Source organism: Gavialis gangeticus, unplaced genomic scaffold (assembly GCF_001723915.1).
Source record: "Gavialis gangeticus isolate Ggan-Ray unplaced genomic scaffold, GavGan_comp1, whole genome shotgun sequence".
Taxonomy (NCBI): Eukaryota; Metazoa; Chordata; order Crocodylia; family Gavialidae; genus Gavialis; species Gavialis gangeticus.
This window is the reverse complement of record NW_017729025.1, coordinates 59294506-59316994: the sequence shown is the minus strand read 5'-3', so window position 1 is coordinate 59316994 and position 22489 is coordinate 59294506. Positions and strand designations below refer to the sequence as shown.

The 22489-nt window shown below is 42.8% G+C and overlaps 1 protein-coding gene across 2 annotated transcripts in view; it reads right to left on the bottom strand.

Annotated features, from left to right (window-relative positions):
• The window catches only part of SLC25A21 (solute carrier family 25 member 21), a 530971-nt gene that overhangs the window by 340230 nt on the left and 168252 nt on the right, over positions 1-22489 (bottom strand). The gene's annotated exons all lie outside the window — the stretch shown is intronic.

The window sequence follows — 22489 nt, the reverse complement described above, 5'->3', positions numbered from 1 at the left end:
TCAAAAAATGGGAAAGGGGCCAAGAGACCTGCTTGGCTTAACAGGGACATCAGGTAACTTTTGAAAAAGAAAAAAGAAGCATATAAGCAATGGGAAAAACAGTTCAGCATCCAAAGGGGAGTACAATCATATGGCAAGGGTTTGTAGGTATGAGATGTGGAAAGCTAAGGCAGGCATGGAAATCAAGCTGGCATCTAAAATAAAGAACAGCAAAAAGTCCTTTTATAGGTAAACAGGGAGCAAGACAAAAATCAAGCCCCACTGTGGGACCCTCCGCTGAATTTGGGGGGGGGGGGGCAGCCCACAGTTGATCTCCACAAAAAGGCAGAGTTCCTAAATGCTTACTTCACATCAGTGTTCCTGAAATCAGATTGGAGCTGTTCACCTGTCCAGAGGCCCAGGGAAAAATCTTTGAAAAAACTGTCAAGGAGGCCATCAACCACAGGCTTGTAACTGGTGTGGCATTAAAAATCAACCAGCACAGATTTGTCAAGGGCAAGTCATACCTAACAAACCTGGCGTCCTTTTATGATGAGGTAACTAATGAGCTGGACATGGGGCATGAGGTTGACATCATTTACCTACACTTCAGCAAGGACTTTGATACTGTTTCCCATGAGATCCTGTCAATTAAGCTGGAGGGTACTGGCTTAGACCAGTCTACAGTGAGGTGGGTTGGCAATTGGCTCAGAGGCCGATCCCAGAGAACTGCAAGCAATGGGATGGCCTCATCCTGGAGGGACATCTCCAGTGCTGTCCCCCAGGGATTGGTGCTTGGGCCCATGCTCTTCAACATCTTTATCAATTATTTGTATGAGGGAGTGAAAAGTGCAATGATTAAGTTTATGCATGACACCAAGCTGTGGGGAAATGTGTGCACATCTGAGGATAGGGTAAGGATCCAAAATGACCTCAACAGACTGGTCCTATGGGCTGAATGCAATCAGATGAAGTCCAAATGGGACAAGTGCTGGGTCCTTCATCTAGGTAGGAAGAACCTTCACCATATCTATACGATGGGTGGTGGTCCACTGGCTAGCACTTTATCTGAAAGGGACTCGTGGGTGACAAGTGACCAGAAGATGAAAACTGTATGAGCCAATAGTGCAATGAAGTCACCAGCAGGGCAAATAGGACTCTGGCATGTATCAGCCAATGTGTTGCGAACAAATCCAGAGAGGTGCTCCTCCCCCTCTACTCGACGTTAGTGATGCCACAGCTGGAGTACTGTGTCCAGTTCTGGGCACCACACTTCAGGAACGAAGTGGATAAACTCAAGCGGGTGCAGAGAAGAGCCACCCGGATGATCGGGGCCTGGAGGACAGGCCCTATGAGGAGAGACTCTGGGAACTGGGTTTGTTCAATCTGAGCAAGAGAAGATTGAGAGGTGACTTGATAGCCACCAACAAGTATGTCAAGGGTGAACACCAAGATCTAGGGCAGCAACTCTTCAGAAAGGCACCTTCAGAGAGGATGAGGATCAATGGGAGCAAGCTAATTGAGAAAAGATTTAGATTGGACATTAGGAAAAAAAATTGCTCTTAAGGGTATCTAGAATCTGGAACACACTTCCAGCAGGGGTGGTGCAGTCACCATCCTTGGAGCTGTTCAAAAGGAGGCTGAATACGCACCTCATTGAGCTTGTTAGGGCCTAATAACCTCCTGCCCATGGCAGAGGACCAGACTTGATGATCTTACATTTCCCTTCCAGTCCTTTGATTCTATGATTCTATAGTTGGACTCACAGTATTACCATGTATGTCCCATATATACTACTATAGTATCTTTGCAAAGTCTGTATAAATTGCAATACATATTCTGGAATTAAATTGTATTACTTTAGTTTACATTTTCAAAAGTTACTAGTGATTTCAGATGCTGCGGCAGAGCCGGGGAGAAAACTAGGGAAAACCCCCTCCTCACCTCTTGCTCTGATTGCTCGAGGCCCCAAAACTTGCTGGAAGCCTGATCCTAACCCAAGAGCTGCGGAGCCAGGAAGGCATTTCTGCAGTGCAGGGAGGCTGGGAGCCAGCGATAAGAGAGGCTGCTGGCTCAGACAGGAAGTAGAGCCAGGGACATAGCTGTGGCTCCACAGGTGTCTCTGAGGTGAGGCAAAATCCCTCTGATGTGGAGGTCCTATCCCTTTTAGCTGAAGGGTGTACCTCCAGCTGTGCAGCAATGATGGTTGGTGATTGGCTCCCGGGAGCAGGCAGGGAATTCAAAAGCTTCCCAGAAACTGGATCCAGCGGTGAGCTGAGGAGAGAGCTCATCCGGCTGCTGCTGAGTGAGGAGCAGCTTGTCTGCTCACCTTTTTGTATTCTATTGGTGAATGGACTATTAGAGCCAATGGACCCAGAGCCAAGAGTGGTGCATACGGCAACAACGCTGAGGCGTAGCATTAAGTGTGACTATTAACATCTGGAGGTATGAGGTGGCAGTGTAGGGGCCGAGGAGCTCCCAAACTTGGCCCATAAGGCCACATACTAAAATACCATATTGGATTATCCCTAGCTGGGGAGGTGTTGATCATCCCTGTGGAGGAAGGCAGTGACTGTCATTAGCCATGTCCTCTTATCATTATTTCCAAGTCATGGTGGGAGAAGCAAGCTGACTGTCATAGCTCTCCCTTGAAGAGAGAGAGAAAAACATCCTTTTAACCCAGCACAGACCCCCTAAAAGGACAAGGACACTGAGCTCAATGAACTTTACCCATGCGGTGATGCCAACTCAGTGACAGATGCTCAAATACTTGGATGCAAAACCAAAGTTCCTTTAAAATGGGCTTTTCAGAAAATGCTCAGCCAGCTCCCCTTGTCTGAAATTCATGCCCTTTTCAAATGTCTTGGTTTATGAACATAGACCAGACATAGAGCTGGACGTCCCCAGCTAGTGCAGGCAGCAATGTCATATAATCCAGGCAACAATGTCACATAATCCAATTAATAAATTTGTACACTCCATTTTAAACCGTGTTAAGTTTTGTGCCTCCACTATTTCTATTGGAAGACTTGTTTCAAGATCTCACTTCTCAAACCGTTAGAAATCTTCTTCTGATTTCTAGTATAAATTTATTCTTATTTGTTCTTGTACCATCATCATGTACCAGTGATGGTCTGGATGGGACCTTTTTGAAGATGTTCTATCCATCAATATATCTCCTAGAAAGTCCAGATTGTGTCTCTATTTCATATCAATCTTTTGTATAAATGGTATGGTCACCTCAACATAAATGAGATGGATGTAGAAGAAGAAAATATAAATAAGGATAAATTCTGTGCTTTATTTCAATGAAATACAAGATGAGCAAATAGGGCATAAAAAGTGTATGTTCTCTGTTTTATCTAAATTGCAGTGAAGACAACTGAAAGACCCCTGCTGACTTCAATGGATTTCTATTTCAATAGCAATGATCCATAAGCAAAGGGCAGAATCTCTCCATAGCATCTCAGCATACAAGGCAGTGTTTCCCAAAGTTCTGATACCTGGGGCACATTTTTTTTCTGGAGTAAAATCGACAGCACACTTCACTCTTGCTCCCAAAAAGAAGGCTGGGGGTGTTTTCCCCAAAACATGTACAGAACATTTCTTCTTTGTGAATCACTAGTAATAAGAACTGATAGACTGTTAATATATCTGTCCACTTTCCATTTTTCCCAACTGATATGGTCTGTGGGTTCACAGGCCTGTCTAACCCTCTCACCCTGACAGCAATTTCTGGTTATGGGTAATGTGAGCTCTACAACATGTCATCTCCAGCCTTCCTAGGAGGATTTTGTCCTGGCTTATAGGATTTCTCTACCAGGTGGCTAACTGGCAAGCATCTTAGTTCCCTTTCACTGTACAGACCAGGTCAAGATTAAACCCATTGCAAAAAGGAAAAACAAACCCGTAGTATTTTTATAAAGCCATTTTACATGCCTTAGCAGCAAAGACCATTTAAAAGCTATAGAGGATTTTGATAAATTGTTTTAAACAGGACAAACAGAATGAGTAAGACAAAAGAACATTCATAAAAAAATAGAAAAAAGTCCCTCTAATGAAACACATGAGCCAGGTCACAAGAATTAACATTTTTCAGCTTGCTAGAATCATGATCGTATTATCCCTTGTGTATGGAGACATACTCACTTACATGTACAGAGGCTTCAAAATACACACACATGCAGACAGTCTGGGAAAGCTTAACAGTAACGTCCTGGCATGCAGCAAGTCTAGGTTTAATTCCTCATTCCAGGACATCTGGGACAACAGACGTACTAAATGCCATTCATCATATAACTGACCTTGATTAACTTGCAGGTCTTTCAGTTAAAATCCTGTGAACAAATTTTGCTGTTTCTTTTATATTGAAAATAGATATTAGGGGAAAGCTTGTTTCACGTAAAAATAAGCAGTATCAGAGCTAGGTTGTCATAGAATATAAACTGATAATTATACAATATTTCAGAATTTATGACAGGTACTATCCCTCCCCCCCCACCTGACTACAGTGTGTTTTTCACAAATAAAAATACATCTGTCTAGGTTCTTGGAAGATATATGTATATAGCCAATACTCACATCCCAAGTATGTGGTGGCAATAACCATGTAAAAAATTAGGAAGTCATGTGATACCCATGACTGCATCACCTGCCCACTAATCCATCTCTCTGGGATTTATTCTAACATTCCAAACCCCTGAGCAGCTTCAAACAGCTGGACTTAAACAAGACACACACACATACCTTACAGAAAAATGTTTCCTCCTTTGTAAAATTACCTCATCCTGAACCCTAAAAGAAGCAAAATGTAATTTGGGCAGGTAACAGGTCTTTGTTTTTTTATTTTTACAGGTAAAAATAGTACAGCTTACAAATCCAAGCATTGATGGTCCTGCAAGCCTTAAAACAGCTTTATACTTGATACCATTGGAAAAAGAAGATCTTCCCTCCATCCCTATGGGACCCATCCCAATGGGAACCCTTTTAACCACAGAAAGGCCAAAACAATGCAACTTTAAAATTGTTCTAGTGCTCCATGAAGAGAAGGTCTTTTCAGTCACATACAGACTTTTCTTTTTTTCATTTTTTATGACCCTCACCCCCTAACTGATGTCAATAAAGCTTTCATAAATGTATAGGACACATGACTTAGGAGAAAAGGCTGAAAGAACTGAGATTATTTAGTCTACAGAAGAGAAGATTGAGGGGAGATTTGATAACAATCCCCAAATACCTGCAGGGTGGTTATAAAGAAGATAGTGATAGACTATTCTTTGTGGCTGTAGAGGACAGAACAAGGAACAGAAAGAGAAAACTAAGTTGGATGTATTAGAAAGATCTTTCTCATTATGAAGGCTGCACATGGTGCAGGGCTGGTCTAGGGTGCACACTGCATGTGGTGCCCATGCCAAATCTGCATGCTAGATCCAGAGCCAATGCAGATGGGGCCCACAGATCAGGCCCATCCATGCCAGATCCAGTGTACAGAGCAGGTCTGGTGTAGACACTGCAAGCACTGTATGCCTCAGATTGGTCCTGAACACTGCACGCTGCCCTGGGCTGGAGCCGGCCCTGCACACTGAATATGGGGCTGGTCTGGATTGGACCCACAGACCAGCCCTGTGTGTTGCTGGATCAGCACATGGGGCTAGTCTATGGGCCTGATCTGGCCCAGACTGGCCCTGCACCCCTCCTCCCGCCCATAGGGCTGGGTTATTTTGATACCCTTAGTTTAGACAAGAAAGATCCTGTTTTGAACAGATGGTTGGACCTGATGACCTCCTGAGGTCCCTTCCAGCCCTACTTTTTCATGATTCTATATGGTGTCTATGTACTGTATACACACATAAATCCCCTCCCCCAAACAGATATACATGGCTTTTTTAAAGAAATTAAAATTTCCCACATTTCTTGACACCAGTTTGTATTTATAGTCACACTGAAAAGTAATTAAATATGATGTAAACTTTATCTTAGCAATGGTAGGGCTTTTTAAAAGTGTCCTTACTTCCTCTAAAGGTAAATGAGGACAGGGCTAAGCTAATGGGAAGTGCTTTGAAAACCTTAGATTTTTATTTTCTTTTCCAAAGCAAACCTCAGGACTTGTAAAATATTACAGAGCACTGCAAAAAATTCTGAAAGGTTCTTAACACTACAGATTTGCAATTTTATCCTTTTCCAGTGGCTTCTTGAACAGGTTTAATAGGATATTTCAACGAAACATCAAGAATTTTCATCATTCATAATTGTCCCAAAGTCAGTACACATATTACAAATTCTGGACAAAGTCAGGTGGGGCAGAAAGGTATAGAGATGTCATAAGCATATTCTTTATAATTTGTTAAAAATCATAAGTGCCTGCTGAATGTGTTTTGTCAGAAATAATAAGCTGCTGTGGGGATGGAGTCTGCTGGTGCAGGAGCAAGGTTAACTGAGGGAAGCAGGAGCTGAGGGCAGGAGGGGGAAGCAGAGGCAGTCAGGGTGGGAGCAAAAGGAGCCTGAGGCCACAGAGGGCAGGGGCAAGCAGGGCAGTCAACAGGGGTTGCAAGTTTTGAGAAGGTAAGCTCTTGACCTCCCCATACCACCTGCTCCCCACCACTGTAGCAGTGGGAGGGGATGAATTTAAAATGACCCTCCAATAATTAGATTCTGTACATGGAAAATTATAACAAATTTATAATTATATAAATAATTATATAAATTATATATTCTTACATATTTCTTTATACTTGAAGTATACTTTAAGTTCCATGACTGAGGGACCAAGCCCAGAGCTATTTGTGTCTAAACCAACCTAAGTACATACACAGCTGCAACAACCTAAGGTCATAAAGCACCATTTTGATAACATCCCGGTTGGCATGTGGATGGGGTGTAGGGGAGGTGAAGCCCCATGAAACACTCCTAGGGGAGCCTCCCTGCGGGAAGGGTACCTCCCATTATTTAAATCTCCTTCCCTCAAGTTTTCTTTCCTCAATCAAATCATATTGGGCAAGTAAAGAGGGATCTCCCTCATAGGAAACATTCCTGAGACACAGCAAAGGGTAAGATTTGGACATCAGATGTGTGTTGAGTGGCCTTGACAGTCATGCTAGTCTCCTCACTGCCGTGACTGGGCACATTGTCATTAAAAATATCTTCGCCTAACTTAGCCATTGAACTTAAAAGGCTGAATGTGGAAAAGCAGTCTTATAAAATAGATATAGTACTGGTCTGAGTACTTTTGGTTATGTACCTGGTTATATACCTTTCCCTTTCTATCACTTGGTTTCCCCTCCCACCCCTGTAAATTCAAGTCACCCCTTGTTAGACTCAAGGCACCTTTTGGTAAATGCCAGCTCTTAGTTTTCACTTATTTTTTCTGTTTTTTGATGCAGAAAAACCATGTTGCAAAGGACTTAGCAAGACCCCAGCAGGTCAAATGTTTTTAACACCATGGATTCTTCCAAGAAGTCTCTGGGTTTATCTTGTGAAGCATGTTTGCACACCTAACAGTGCTAACATTGCACGGCACCCTGCAGCTCCTCTGAAAGGATCTCAAGGCACCCTGCTGTGCCATGGCACTTAGGTTGAAAATCACTGATGTAGTCTGTCTTGTCAATTAGTCTAAACTTTTTAGGACAGGAACCATCTCATACTAGGTCTTGGTAAACTACCTGCTACAGTGCCCACAAATCTTGGGATGCCTATAGATGTTTAGGGGCAACACCCTAAATAATGATGCTTTACACAAAGCACCGTGAGTTACAGCCTCCCCCCTGACCCAACAGGTAAATGTCTGTTGGGTCAGAGGGGCTTGAGCCTGCCTGTACCAGGCCTGGCCAGGAGGAAGGGATGCTTCAGCAGCCTCTAGGAAGGCTGCTGAACTGCCCCTCTCCCCAGCCCCAGCCCCGCAGCTTCAGCAGCCCCTGGGACTGTCAGTGAGGAGGGAGGGGAGGGAGCAGCATGCAGCTGGGCTTTGCCTGGCCAGAACTGGAGAAGAGGGGAGTGACATAGAGATCCTCACCTTGTGGCCCCCACTAGCTACACTGACTGGGGGGCTGGGGGGGTGCCAGGCTGGGTCCACAAGGCAAAAGGGCTCCTTTTCCCCACCCCTTGTCCAGGCCTCTTGACAGCAGCAGCTACCAGCTTCGCTTTGCCATGGCCAAAATTGTGGAGGGGGTGGAACGGAGCCCCCTCGCCTTGCAGGCCCAGCCCAGCTCCCCCCAATACCTCAGCTAGGGTAGCTGGGGGGGGGGAGGCTGAGGCAAGGGGTCCCTGTTCCATTCTGCCCCCCCTCCAGCTTTGGCCAAGCAAAGCCCAGTTGGTATCTGGATGCTGCTCCCTCCCCCTTTCTTTTTCTCCCAGGGTGACAGCCCTAGGGGTGGAGTTGGGCTGGTGCTCACTGATGCCTGCACCAGCCCAGCCACACAAAGGTGTAAAAAGCCCAACAAAGGGGCTGAATCAGCCCAGGCCTAGAAGGGTATAAAAGGAGACTCCCTAGGCGACCAGGAAGCCAGCAAACAGGGAATGCAAACAGGGGAAGCAGTTTGCAGGCAGTTGCTGGAGCAAGAGGAGGAAAGAGGAGAGAAACCAGGCACCAGATTCTGCCCAGGAAAGGTAAGTGATCCAGCTGCCTGTACCTCTGGTTTTGCTAAATGTTTTTTTGGTGGGCTTTGTGTCTGGGGTGTGTGCTCTGAGAAGCTGGGAGTGACTGCTGCCTGCTGAGTGAGTGCCGATTGCTGATTGTTGTGGGATTGTTGGCTGCTGTGTGATTGCTGCCTGGGTCTGATAAAAGCCCAAAGGGGATGAGTAAGCTCAGGCCCAGAAGGGTATAAAAGAAGACTCCCCAGGTGACCAGGGAGCCAGTGAACAGAGACTACAAGCAGGGGAAGCAGTTTGCAGGAAGTTCACAGGCCAGTTCATGGGTAACAGCATATCCCATTACCATACAATCGCTCTTAGCCATAGCGGTGACTCGTTGTACATGCAGGCATCCCGGCATCACTGAGACCTCCACTGAGACAGCCGTGGCCCCAGACTGTGAGGACTGCCTGGTATGGCTGCTGACAACTGGATGTGGGGGCACTCCCACTTGTGCTGTGTGTTCACTGGCAATGTTCCCTCTAAGCTGCATGGAGTTTGTGGCCATGCAGATGTGCCTGGCAGCATGGCATGAGTGTGTCTACATGGCCACACACATCACACGGCTTAGAGGGAACACTGCTCCCTGGTGGAGTCTCTGGAAGGCCAGGTGAGGAAGATTGAGAAGGAGATACACCAGCTGCACATGATCAGGGCCCACAATGACTTCATCAATAGCTACTGCCAGACCCTTCTCCAGAAGAAGAAAGAAGAGAAAGAGACAGAGATGGTGGCCAACATGATAGCTAACCAAGAAGACCCACCTGGAGCGACCTGGAAGACAGTCACCTCATGCTTCACGAAATACAGGGTCAGAACTGCTCCTCCTCTGGCCCCGCACAACAGGTACACTCCTCTCCCCACACACGAGGAGGTCCCAGTGATGACGTCAGAAGAGGAGAAAGGTAAGCAGCTTTCTGCTACTCCTAAGAGGAGGGGCAAGGTGGTGGTGGTGGTGCAGGGGGAATCCCTTCTGCGGCCCTCTGAGGGACCCATCTGCGTCCAAAGTCCAGATCCCCTAGCCCGTGAGGTCTGCTGCCTCCCAGGGGCTCACATCTGAGATGCAGCAGAGAGGATCCCCAGACTTGTCCAGCCCTCTGACTACTATCCCATACTCCTCATCCATGTGGGAACTAATGACATGGCCAGGAGTAATCCAGATTAGGTCATGCACAAATACAGGGCTCTGGGGGCTGAGGTCAAGGGGTTGAGGGCCCAGGTAGTCTTTTCTTCTGTGCTCCCTGTTGCAGGCTGCGTTCCCAGAAGGAAAGGATGCATCAAGGAAGTGAACCAGTGACTCCAACTCAGGTGCCTGGTATACTAACACCAGGAGCATGGAGAAAAAGTAGGAGGAGCTAGTCCTCCTACTCTCCAGTGGGCATTATGATCTAGTAGGGATTATGGAGACCTGGTGGGACTCCTCACACAACTGGAGTGTAGCTATAGAGGGCTATACCCTGCACAGAAGGGACCGGGTGGGGAAGAAAGGTAGTGGTGTTGATCTCTATGTGAAAGAGCAGTACACCTCCTTGGAAGCTGACATCAGCTCCAAAAATAGACAGCTTGAAACCCTCTGGGTCAAGTTGTGGGGGGAGGAGGGGGGCCGGGAAGGTGTGGCGGGAGAGACCTAACTGTAGGTATATTCTACAGACCACCAAACCAGGGGGAGGAACTTGATCTGGAGTTCACCCAAGAATTGACTGAGGCCGCATGTGCACATGACATGGTCGTCATGGGCGATTTTAATTATCCAGAGATCTTCTGAGAGGAACACTCACCCAAACTGGATCGATTGTAATCCTTGCTAACCTGTGTTGAGGAGCTCTTCCTGACTCAGGAGGTGCATGAGCCAACCAGAGATAATGCTTTGCTAGACTTGGTCCTGGCCAAAGGAGACAACCTAATGACTGACTTAAATATAGAGGGAAATCTGGGTGATAGCAACCATGAAATCATCATGTTCACTGTCTGATGTAAAGCAGACAAATCTGATAGCAGGACTGAAGTCTTGGACTTCAAAAATGCAAATTTCAACAAGCTAAGGTCACTAGTAGGGGAAGTGCTGCAGGACCAGGGACTGAAGGCGAAAGGTATGCACAAAGAGTGGTTGCTCCTTAAGGGCACAATCATTGAAGCACAAAGGAAGTTTATTCCCATGCAGAGAAAAGGTAACAGAAGGGGTGGGAAGCCCTCTTGGCTAAACATGGAAATCACAGTCCTCTTAAGTAAGAAGAAAGAGGCTTATAAACAATGAAAGCTCAGGGCGGGCCTCAAGGAGGACTATTCCACAACAGTCTGCATTTTCAGGGAACAAATTAGAAAGGCTAAAATGGTGACTGAACTTAGATTAGCAACGGGAATCAAGGACAACAAGAAGTCGTTCTTTAGGTACATAGGGAACAGGAGGAAAACAAATGAGAGTGTGGGGCCATTACTCAACAACTCAGGAGAGCTGGTTACCAGAACCCAGGAGAAAGAGGAACTCCTGACGACTTCACCTCGGTCTTTTACCAGACCAAGGGGAAAACAACACTAGGTAGAGTATAGGATGAGCACGGTAGGAATAACTGCCTTCCTATTATTGCCATAGAATTGGTGTATGACCAATTAAAAAAATTGGACATATACAAGTCAGTGGGACAAAATGATCTTCATCTGAGAGTGCTGAAGGAGCTGGCCAAACTCATTGTGGAAGCTCTGGTGAAACTCTTCCACAACTTGTGGCACTCTGGAGAAGTCCCTGAGGACTGGAAGAGGGCCAATGTTGCACCCATCCACAAGAAGGGCAGGAGCGAGGACCCACGTAACTATAGGCCAATCAACCTAACTTCCATCCTAGGGAAAATCCTAGAAAAGTTCATCAAGGAGTCTATCTGTGACAAGCTTGCAGAGGGTAAGATTCTGAATGACAGCCAGCATGGCTTTGTCACAGACAGGTCTATGACCAGGTAACTCACCACTTGGACATGAGAGAGCAGGTTGACATTGTATACCTAGACTTCCAAAAGACCTTTAACCTAGTATCCCACAATGTCCTCGCTAGAAAATTGGAGAATTATGGGCCAACTCCGAGACAGTCAGATGGGTGATAAACTGGCTGCAGGATAGGACCCAGACAGTCATAGTGAATGGATCTATGTCATCCTGGCAAGAAGTTTGCAGTGGTGTCCCACAGGGGTCAGTGCTCGGTCCAGTACTTTTCAACATCTTTATTAATGATTTGGACGTGGGGGTGAAGAGCTCACTGGCCAAGTTCGCAGATGACACCAAGTTATGGGGAAGCGTGGTCATGCTTGAAGATAGGTTATACATACAGGCAGATCTAGACAGGCTAGAAAGTTGGGAGGATTGGAATCTGATGAAGTTCAACGTCAAGAAATGTAAAGTGCTCCACCTCAGGACAAGCAACCTCCAACACACCTACAGGCTTGGCGGAGCCAAACTGACTAGCATCATGTATGAAAGGGACCTGGTAATAATAGACCACAGTATGAATATGAGCCGACAGTGTGATGCTGTAGCCAGTAAGGCAATTAATACTCTCGCATGCATCAATAGATGCATCTCCAGCAAAACCAAAGAGGTGATTCTTTTGCTCTACTCAGCACTGGTGAGACTGCAACTGGAATACTGTGCCCAGTTCTGGGCACCACACTTTAACAAGGACATGGACGAGTTTGAGAGTCCAAAGAAGAGCTACCTGTATGACCAGAGTCTTACACAGCAAGTCATATGAAGAAAGGTGAAGGGACCCAGGACTCTTCAGCCTGAAGAAAAGAAGGCTGACAGGGGACCTGGTAGCAGCTTACTGCTACACTAGGGAAGTACATCAAGGGTTCAGTGAGCAATTGTTCACCAGGGCATCTGAGGGGAAAACTAGGAGTAATGGCCACAAACTCCTGGAAGACTGATTCAGGCTCAACATGAGGAAAAACTTCTTCACAGTCAGAGTGTCCAGACTGGAATAAGCTCCCTCCAGAAGTGTTGCAATCACCTACCCTGGAAATCTTCAAGAGCAGACTAGACAGTCACCTTTCTGGGGTCACCTGACCCCCAGTTATCTTTCCTGCTTGGTGCAGGGGGCTGGACCCAATGATCTTCTGAGGTCCCTTCTGCCCTTACAATCTATGAAAAATTAACCCTTGAGGGAACAGAAGTTCCCTAAGGTGTTTTGCTCTGTAGTACCTTCAGCTAATACCCGATTTATTGAGGGTTCATTTTTTGTGTGATGGGCCATTTTAAAAGCACTCTGCAGCCATGCATGTGTTGTTATGTCATGGATGTAGAGCACTTTCAGCGGCCCGATCATGTAAAAAATGTAACTTGTGTAAGCGCCCTTGGTTTGACCCTCTTTGTGCTACCGTAATACTAGTAAAAATAATCACAAGATCTACAGGAACAGAAAAAAAATATGTACACCTAGATTTTTCCCCAGAGGATGCAGGAAATACATATGTATACCTAGCTTCAATAATGTAGCATATTTTGTTTGTTCTGCAGGGTTTTATTTTGTTTTTAAAGAATAGATATCTCCCATGGCAGTGATACTTTATCTAGGAAATCATCCTATCTCATAAAACATTCCAAATTATAAACTTTAATGTGGGGGAGTAATTCAAATTGCTCAATATTTATTGAAGTATAAAAATTACTTGGAGTTATGAAATAAATATCAGAACTTTTCCAAAATTACAAAGACTTGGAAGACAGACACATGCTGAATATTTTTTAAAATGACTCTGTTTTGCAGAACACACACAATGGAAATTTAAAAAATTATTCAAAGCAGCTATTTATCATTTATTTTTCTTGAGATACCAATAAAATCAAAGGTAGAAATGTTAGGAGAGTAGAGGGAAAGGTACAAGAGAATTAAAATTCTTTAAAACTTTAAGTCATATGAAGTCAAGATGCCAAGAGGGGATTGAGAGTATTATGAAAAAAATAGTAAAAATTCCCAATTGCACCACATAAAATAAAAGAATGAACAAAACACACATAAAATATACAAGGTTCTGCATCCACAGAACACAGTTGCAATTATTGCTCCTCTGTCTAATTAGCAACCTACTCACCAATAAGAACAGTTAAGAGTTGGAAAGCATGATCTGTACAATTTACCACAGTGATTCTCAAGAAAAACATGATGTCAGAAGCTTGACTGTAGGTGGTCTTTGAATGTAATATGTCAACTTCATATAATACAGATTCAATTTAAAATGTGCATGGAAGCAGACAATCCACATAAAATGCACAAGCCACAATATATATTACCTTAGTACATAGATATGTAACCTGAAAGAACATGAATTTCCCAAAATTAAAGGTTAAACTGCTCCCAAAGGAAGTTGTCTACCCAGCCTCACAGCAATCTAATCATATTCCAGGCCCAAAAAGGAACTTAAAAGCCATCAGGACAACTGCCTACAAAGTTGGCATCTACCACAAAGTTAGATATTACTGTCAGTAGTTCATTTCTGCAAACAAGAAGTTGTTGCCTTTACAAATAATTATTTTCTTCTGTAGGTGCCAAGAGATATGCCAAAAGATGAGCAGGCATATTTTCATATATAGATTTGGCAGGTAGTTATAATAGTATAGTTACTGTATTTACCCAAATCTAAGATGACCCTGAATTTAAGACAACCCCCTCAGTAATTAGATTCTATACATGGAAAATGTATAAATTTGTTAGATGTTATATATAGAAAACTATAATTATAGGAGAGTCATCTTAAATTGGTCCCCCCATTGCTGCAATGGAGAAAGCAGTGGCAGGGGGGAGGCTGTGAGGAGACAGGCAGTGGGGAGGTGGTAGAGGAGTCAAGATGCCTCACCCCTTCCTTTTGCCTCCCCACACCTTGCTCCCTGCTGTCTGTCTCCCCCACCACTCGCTCTCCTTGCTGCCTTCTCCCCCAGCACTTGCCCCCCTGCTAATTCTCCCCCATGCCTGCTCCCACAGCACCTGCCCTACCACTTTGATGCCTGCCCCCTCCTTCTCCCGCTCCCTCTGCTTAGCAGGGCTCTGGCACGACTTCAGCCTGGGGCATGGAGCCTGCGTTTGCTTCAGCCCAGTCTGGTAGCAGTGGTGGTGGCTGTAACTCCAGACCAGGCTCCAGGGCCTGCCTGGCCAGAGCTGCCACTCCTACAACAGCTGTTACCAGACTGGGTTTGGTCCAGAGCAACCACATGTGACGTGCCCAGGGCTGGAGTGGGGATGGAGTCATGCTGGAGTCAGAGCCAGAGGAAGCAACAAGGGCAGGCAGGGGTTATAGGCTGGGAGATAGGAACTGGTGGGGTGGAGGGGTAGGCAGCACCTGTGGCCTCAACCTTGACCGAAGGTTGGGGTCAGGGCCAGGGTGAAGATAGCCACCTGTTGTTCCCCCCCTCCATACTCGAGCCCAAGATGAGGGTTTTTTTCGACATGTTAAATGGGGGAGGGGGAGCGCAACTCATCTTGGATTCAAATAAATATGGTACTTTACCACTGAGGGACTGTTTCCCTTGCAGATAAGGGACTGTTCAACTGGCAGCGCACAAGTACTTAAACTGGCCTACAAACCTTGTTGGCCCAGTTTAGACAGCATCAAATTTGGGATCTTCAGTTGCTGTAGGCAACAGAAATCAGTGGCAGAGGAAAAGAGGGCTTAGTGGTGCTGGCATTCACCCTGTGTTCCAGCAGAGGTGTAACTGGCCAGGACTGCGTCCAGGGCACTCCCCCCATTCCTCCCCCAGTACCTTCTTGGCAGGGTTCTGCTTCTGGAGTTGTTGGCAGTGAACAGTGTGCAGAAACAGCAGCAGAAGTTCGCTTCTGCTGACAGGAGACGTCACTCATTTTTTGCTGCAGGTGCCAAATGTTGAGTGGATAAAAAAAATCTCATGTTTTCAGAAACAAAAAATGGGGTGACATGTCTCCTCATCTTTTCCCAGCAGTTAATGCCCTTAACTCACTGACATGCTCCTGTACCAATTGCTCCTGCACCTTACTGGTGGAGCTGGAAAGAGTAGGGAGAGTAGGGAACAGAAAGGTGAGGTGCCCCCTGCTCCATCCTGGAGCCCCCACCTTAGGCAGCACCTGGGGCTTATGCCGCACTTGCCCACCCATCTTTACACTACTGAGTTCCAGAGCTGTGCCAAAGCAGTGGCTCCAGGAGCTGCACCAACAAGCTGCCATCCCAATCCTGGAGATGGGTCGGTCATCCAGCTCACGAGAAGCTCTGTGGTTTAGATCAAGCTCAGGGGACCAAAAGCGGGGACACTGTTGCTGGCTCCACCTCCCTTAGGATGTAACTGGAATAACTTATATTATTTTGTCCAACCTTATATTCTTCTGTCATTTCACCTGGGACGCTATTTCACCACTTTACTTAGCTGAGATTTAGAACATTTTCCTGATTCTCGGTTCATATATTCTCTTTCTTAATTTAAATCGCATTCACGGTAGTTAGAACTTCTCTAAAAATTCTACCTAGAGATCAGTGCTAATTGTAACAGAGGTTCAATCAATTTGGAAAGCAGAATTTGGGCCATGATATATATTTCTCAAACCACTGCAACATCCTGGAAAATTTGAAAGTGATTCTCCATTGGTCTCACAAGGCATAAAGTGTCAGCCATCACCTTTGCCTAACTTCCAATTGAGTGAATGGATACTGTGTCTGACAGCGGGATTAGTTTGAAACTAAGTTTGAGGGAGAGGGAAAATGGTACTTTGGGGTAAAAGTGCTATACAACCAGTGAACATAAACAGTATGTGGTTACTTAACTGTCTATTCCTGAGGTAAATATGTCCTGTACTTAAATTTCAGGAGGTCAAGTAGGTACAGAAAGGATTTCAATCTATCTGTGACAAGCTGCTCCAAATAAGTGCAAACACACTTGAAAAGAAACTGCTACAAACACATCTGACTTTCTTCAGTGCCTTTGTATTAAGGTTGGTATAGAGGCATCACTTTTTTGCCTAATTGTTTTCCAGTATGTAATGTATTTCTAACTGACCATTTCTTTAGTGGGTTTGCATTAAGACTGGCAGAGGTGTGTGAGTTTTTCGCCTAATTGTTTTCAGTGGTGCTCACGTAAAAATGTATTCTTTCCTCAACTACCATGTCAATCCTTAACTGGGACATGCATTCAGAGTATCGCTGTTTCCATCTCATGTGGGCCTCCGTTTTGCAAAACCACTTCTCCTCAGAAGGGGGAACCATTACTGAGGTTTGTTAAAAACTCTTTTTTAAAAAGAATTAGCATTAACATGAATATTTGTCTGTTAGTACCATAAATGCCAAGGTATTTTAAAATGTGAAAACTGGATTTGTAAATTGACAGATAAAGTAACTGATGAAGTAAATAACAGTAATAAGTTATTCCCTTTCCAAGCATGGCATGCAGTGTCTGAGATGTCATGTGGTTTTCCCATGTAAGAAATTAGTGTCAGAACAAAGATTAAAATGTTGGGTCATTAGTTGCTAGTTCTTCATTAATGTTGCCATAACCAGCTCTTGGTAACTTAATACAAATATATATACATGGCAGAAGGGCCAGGGTTTATTTGTCCTTCGAACAATTCCCCACAAAATGACTAGAGAAGTTGTTATCCATTACAATCTTTCAACAACATTTCAGAATAAAGGGCACTGCTTAATATTAAGGAGTACTCCATTCCATTACTGACTTTTCCAAGATTTTTTGTAGCGGCACATAGGAGCTGAATGAGTATGCTATAGCTATGCCAAAATTATCTTAAAATAACTACGACACAGCTCTTTCAGCTTTCAGAATCAGCATTTTCATTTTAAGTTATACTCCTGAGCCCCACATTTATGCACACGCTTAACTTTAGATACAAGTAAATCTATCAACATCAGTGGGACTGTTCACAAGGTAAACAGCTTGCCTCTGCAATATGGATAAGAATGCAGTATTAATAACAATGCCCCATATGTATATTTATTTTTTTAAATTTATATTTACTTTTTTATTTCTGACCTGTGAAATACATCTATTTGCTATTACGGTAGCATTTTTTGGCAGAGTACCAAAAACACCCACAACCTTGACTTGGAAGATGCTGGCATGCCAGGGGCGGATGGTGGAGGAACTGCAAGGGACTCAATCCTTGTTGTGGCAGTGCATCCCCAGCCCCTTCCCTGCCGTCCTCCCCAGGGCACACTTGCCAAGCAAACAGTCTTTGCGTGCCACATTCTGGCGCTTGTGCCGGGGTTTGCCTACCTCTGCACTAGTCTATTAAACAAAATGGTCTCAGTTCAGTGTCAAGCAGCTGCTAATCATGGCTTTTGGTCGACTACCATTTTGGAGTTTTGCTCAGAACTTTTATGTGTCCTTGGAGAAGTTCAATCACAAAAGGGTTAGATGTTTCTGGGACAGCAATAAATCATTTCTGAATATACCCAATACTGCCCAAGTCACATAGGGTGAAACAACAGTTGCATAAAGTATTTAGCTGTTAATTTCAGATTCAGGTCAGTACACAAGGCAAAGTAGAATGCTGCTGAGTGACACACACCTAAAAACTGTATAATGTTTATGCACCGTGGCAATGAAACAGATGTATAGACATTTCGGGCAGTATGCACCAACAAACATGTATCGAAATACATACACACACACACTTGTGCTCAAGGCAGCACCATGATGTTTTGAAAACAAATTATTAAGGGACAAGATATACTAAAGCACATTACCAGTTTGTTCATCTTTGAAGCCCTACAACATTAAACTATAATATGCAGGACTCAGTGCATCAGTGCACAATGGAATTATTAAACAGATTTGTATTAGCATTTTAATTATTTTTTGCAGACATAGAGAGCTTATTATATTAAGTACAATGAAGACAACCATCCAAGTTTCTTAAATGCTGAACTTTCATGCTTAAATATTAAATAAATGTCAGGCAAAAAACCAGCTCAACAATTGAGACAGTGATGTATAGTTGGCTTACAAGCCGAAGAGTTAGACTTCTCCATATATCAAATAAATGACACCTAAACTCCAATACTATTGTCATCTCTTTAATTCCTTACTTCTTGCTCAAAATTATGATATCCTCCAAACCTCATTACTGGATTTCCCTTAATCCTCATGAGACAAGGAGAACACTGTGAATCAGGCTCTTGTATCACTCAAAAACAAACAAACCAACCAACCAAAACCTCTAAAAAGATTGCCCAGTTTTAAATACAAATCATTAATTCAAACAGTAAATGCAATGTCATATTTTTAAAAGAAAATATTATTTTTTTATTGAGAATGGGCATGCTCAAATGGACATAAGAAATGAAAATTTTTAGCTTCTTGTAACATGAGTTTTGCATGAACAATAGATGTAAAAAATTTGGCCAGTTTTAGTTTGGCCGCTTTCAAGAATACAGTCTTCTCCCATTATGGTCCTTACTATAAGGCATTGAGTTTCAGCAATAAAATATTTGGAAACTCCATTTATGTTCCAGTTCCTTCACTGGCTTTCCATCTGAGATTGGAGATATCAACCTGCTGGAAACTGCAGAAGCAAATATTTTCCAGCTACAGCCATCCCAGCCCCAAGAAGCTGCAGGAGAGGGTACAATAGGAGCTGTTGCCTCCAAATAATTTAAGTAACTAAGCTGTATCAATGAAAACAATACAAGCTTCATAATAAAATGGTAATTGGAATCATATACATTTAGTGATTATAGAGCAATAGTCTTTAAAATGTAATATAAAATAAATAAACACCTTCTACTAACAGGGTTACATGCATGGGTGTATTTAGGATTTTTAAAAGGGGGTACAGAGCATCACATATAAAACAATACATACTTTTCTCCAGTTAAAAAATAACTAGAAGTTTTACTAATAGTTCAGGGCCCATGGTTATATTATTCAGCTAAAGATCAAAGACAAAATGAGTGTAACTTTATTGAAATGCACGATAATTACGTATAAAAACAAACAAACTAGGCCAAAAATAATCAAAAGGGGTTGTTTCATTAGTCCTGTAGACAGTACAATTAAATGTCTTTCTTCGGATTCATAAAACAAAGTCCACCATTCCTGAGCATTTTGATGGTACATCCAATTCTCCATTGAAAGTTATTTCCATATATGAGGTAATATTTTTAGCTAAATTTAAAAACAATCTTCAAGGCTGTAAAATAGGAGCTACACTACCAGAAGCAGCTAAACAACGACAGACTTGCAAAAGAAAGGATAGCTTGAGTAGTGGAACATCAAGACCATTAAAAAAGAGAGAGGGTTGTTAATACCTGTGGAATAACAATTTAGAAGGAATCAGATTATAACAAGCTATTAAACTAAGATAACTCCCTTACTGTTGCCTGAATATAAATTCTGCAGCCACTGCCTGGCAGTGGTGGGGGATCTGCCCACATCACCAGTTGCAAGTGGTTCAGCTGCCACCTCTGTTCCCACATATTCTGGAGATAAGCACACTTGCGTGAAAGCTCTCGATGCATTAGTCTGTGGAAGAGTGTGTGTGACGGGGGAAAGGGAGGGCATAAGAAGGAGTGGTATTTTAATGATAAGGTCTTACTCCATTCATTTTGATACCCCAATACTGCAGTGTTATTGGTTCAAAGAAGCAGAAAAAGGAGTTATAATTTGTATGATAACTGAATATGAATGAAATACTGCTACAGACAATTAAAAAAGCATACAGGGAGTGAGCATGTCAGTTAGCTCCAAAGTTCAGCTTGCTGAGTTGTGATATATGACACAGCTGTAAATCTCTGTCTGTTTTTGGTTGATGTCCAAATGGGAATGATCCCATGTCATTTTATTTTAAATGTTCGGGATAATTCCAGGGTCCTGGCCAACATTTCCTCTCTTAGTAAAATAAGATCTAAATATATCCAAGTCTGTGTTAGAACTATTGCTGGTGGATGCCGCATTCGCCTGTTTACTACAACCCCAGTATCTAAAATGCTACTTTGTAACAGTTTTTCATATGCCTTAGGTTTGAAAAATAGTATATACAACCAAATTCTTTACACACACAAAAGTATCCGCAGTTTTGTTTTCATAGCTCCCTAATATATAGGTAATGAAAATAAAAGTTAGAGGTATATTTCATACTCTTAATTCCTTTCAGAAGTGGACTGCTAAAGCTGTTTCTAATAGTTTGTCCGTGTACATTTTAATGGGGAAAAATAACTGGTGATTATTATAAAACAATGAGCCACATTTCAAGTAATCTAACCAATCAGTAGAGAGGATTTGGGGCCTTCTGTTTTTTATTTGTATGCAAACAGCTGTATTTCATTTTTAACTTCTTTGTTTTCTCTCCCTCTTTCTTTTTTTTTTTTTTGGTCAGACAAAATCCATGTTGTCCTGGTGGCCAATATACCAGTTGAATTAGAAAAAGGTCTTTTAGTTGCAGTTTTGTAAGCAGTAGTTTAACCTTAAACTGGTAGAATATCGATACCATTTTATTATGAATTACTGTTAAAGAAGTAATATTAAAAATAGTGCCACTTAAATCATGTGTGATATGATGGGTAGAGTCACATAGACAGATACCTTGAGTGCACTTCAAAGAATCTGGATTTTTAAATAGTATAGTCTGCATCTGGGGAGAGTGGGAGAAAGGAGAATGAATTCTGTAAATACTCTAGCTCCGTACATGCGATTCTTAAAAATTAAAAATAATGGTAAAATATCATGTTCTGATTTTTAATTATATAGTTCCCCCTTCTAGGATTTACTGTTGAATTTAATAAATTTGTTACACTATAAAGATCTGGATATCATTTCACCAGTGGGACCCAAAAGCCTAAAATTAGTTTGAGCGCCAAATTAAAATGAGTTTGGTACTCTTAATTCAGTCCTCAGGAGACAACAGTTAATATCACAGGACTACTCGCATGTTGACAGTTCTGTAAGTGTTCAGGACACACAATCCCATTTACCCCTGCATGTGGCTAGCATGCCCTTACTTTTATCTTATTAGCAGTTTTGTTTATGAAAGAACTAGATGCTTGGGAGACCTACATACTTCATATTCCTAAAAGGCAGATTATGCCAGGGTAGAATGTTGTCAGAACAGTGCAAGGGAAGTCAAGGGGGTTTTTGCTACAGTCTTAGGTCAGATATATTTGGTCTCTGCATCTCCTTTCAAAGGATTTCTTTTTCCATTTAGATTTTTTAAAACAAATAAGAATGAAAACATATAGATATTTAAACTCCATGAGCCAAATTCAATCCTCAAATAAAAGTACACCCAACTCTGTTCAATTTTTTTTGCACTGCAAGCATATCCACAAGCAGGACTACAACACAGGTTTTCAACACAAAGCTTTGTTAGTTCAAGTGTAGAAAATCTAGTTTTTTGCTCTTTTCATTCTTTTTTTAAAGCAGTAATCTTTTCAAATCTCACATCTCGGATATGGCCCAGGTTGACCCTTGAATTCCATTGGACACTTTGCTACAAACTAATCAAAAAACAAAATGTACTTGTTCAAAATTGTTTATGTACTATGTAAAATTGATTTTTTTCTTTAATACTAAAATTTGGTCCATCTGTTGAGAAAACATAAAATATTCTAAATATATACAAAGAGTGGAACTGCTTCATTCCACTGGCCATATCCTGTGGTAGATGCATTTTCATCAGTATGTTTGTCTTGCAGACAAAATGAATATCAGATGGTGGTTTTGAAAAAGGGCAGACCTAACATGAGGTGATTAGTTTCAAAAACAGATTTTTATTCTTGATAAATTATTACCAAATACAATCATCTGTTGATTGAGGATATAAAACAGATTGGTCATACTATAACCTACAGGTTAAATGAAAAACGGAAATAATAAGTTTATTTAACAAAGTCTTGCATTAGGTTCCCAGCAGTGCAAATCTAAGGCAAATAAT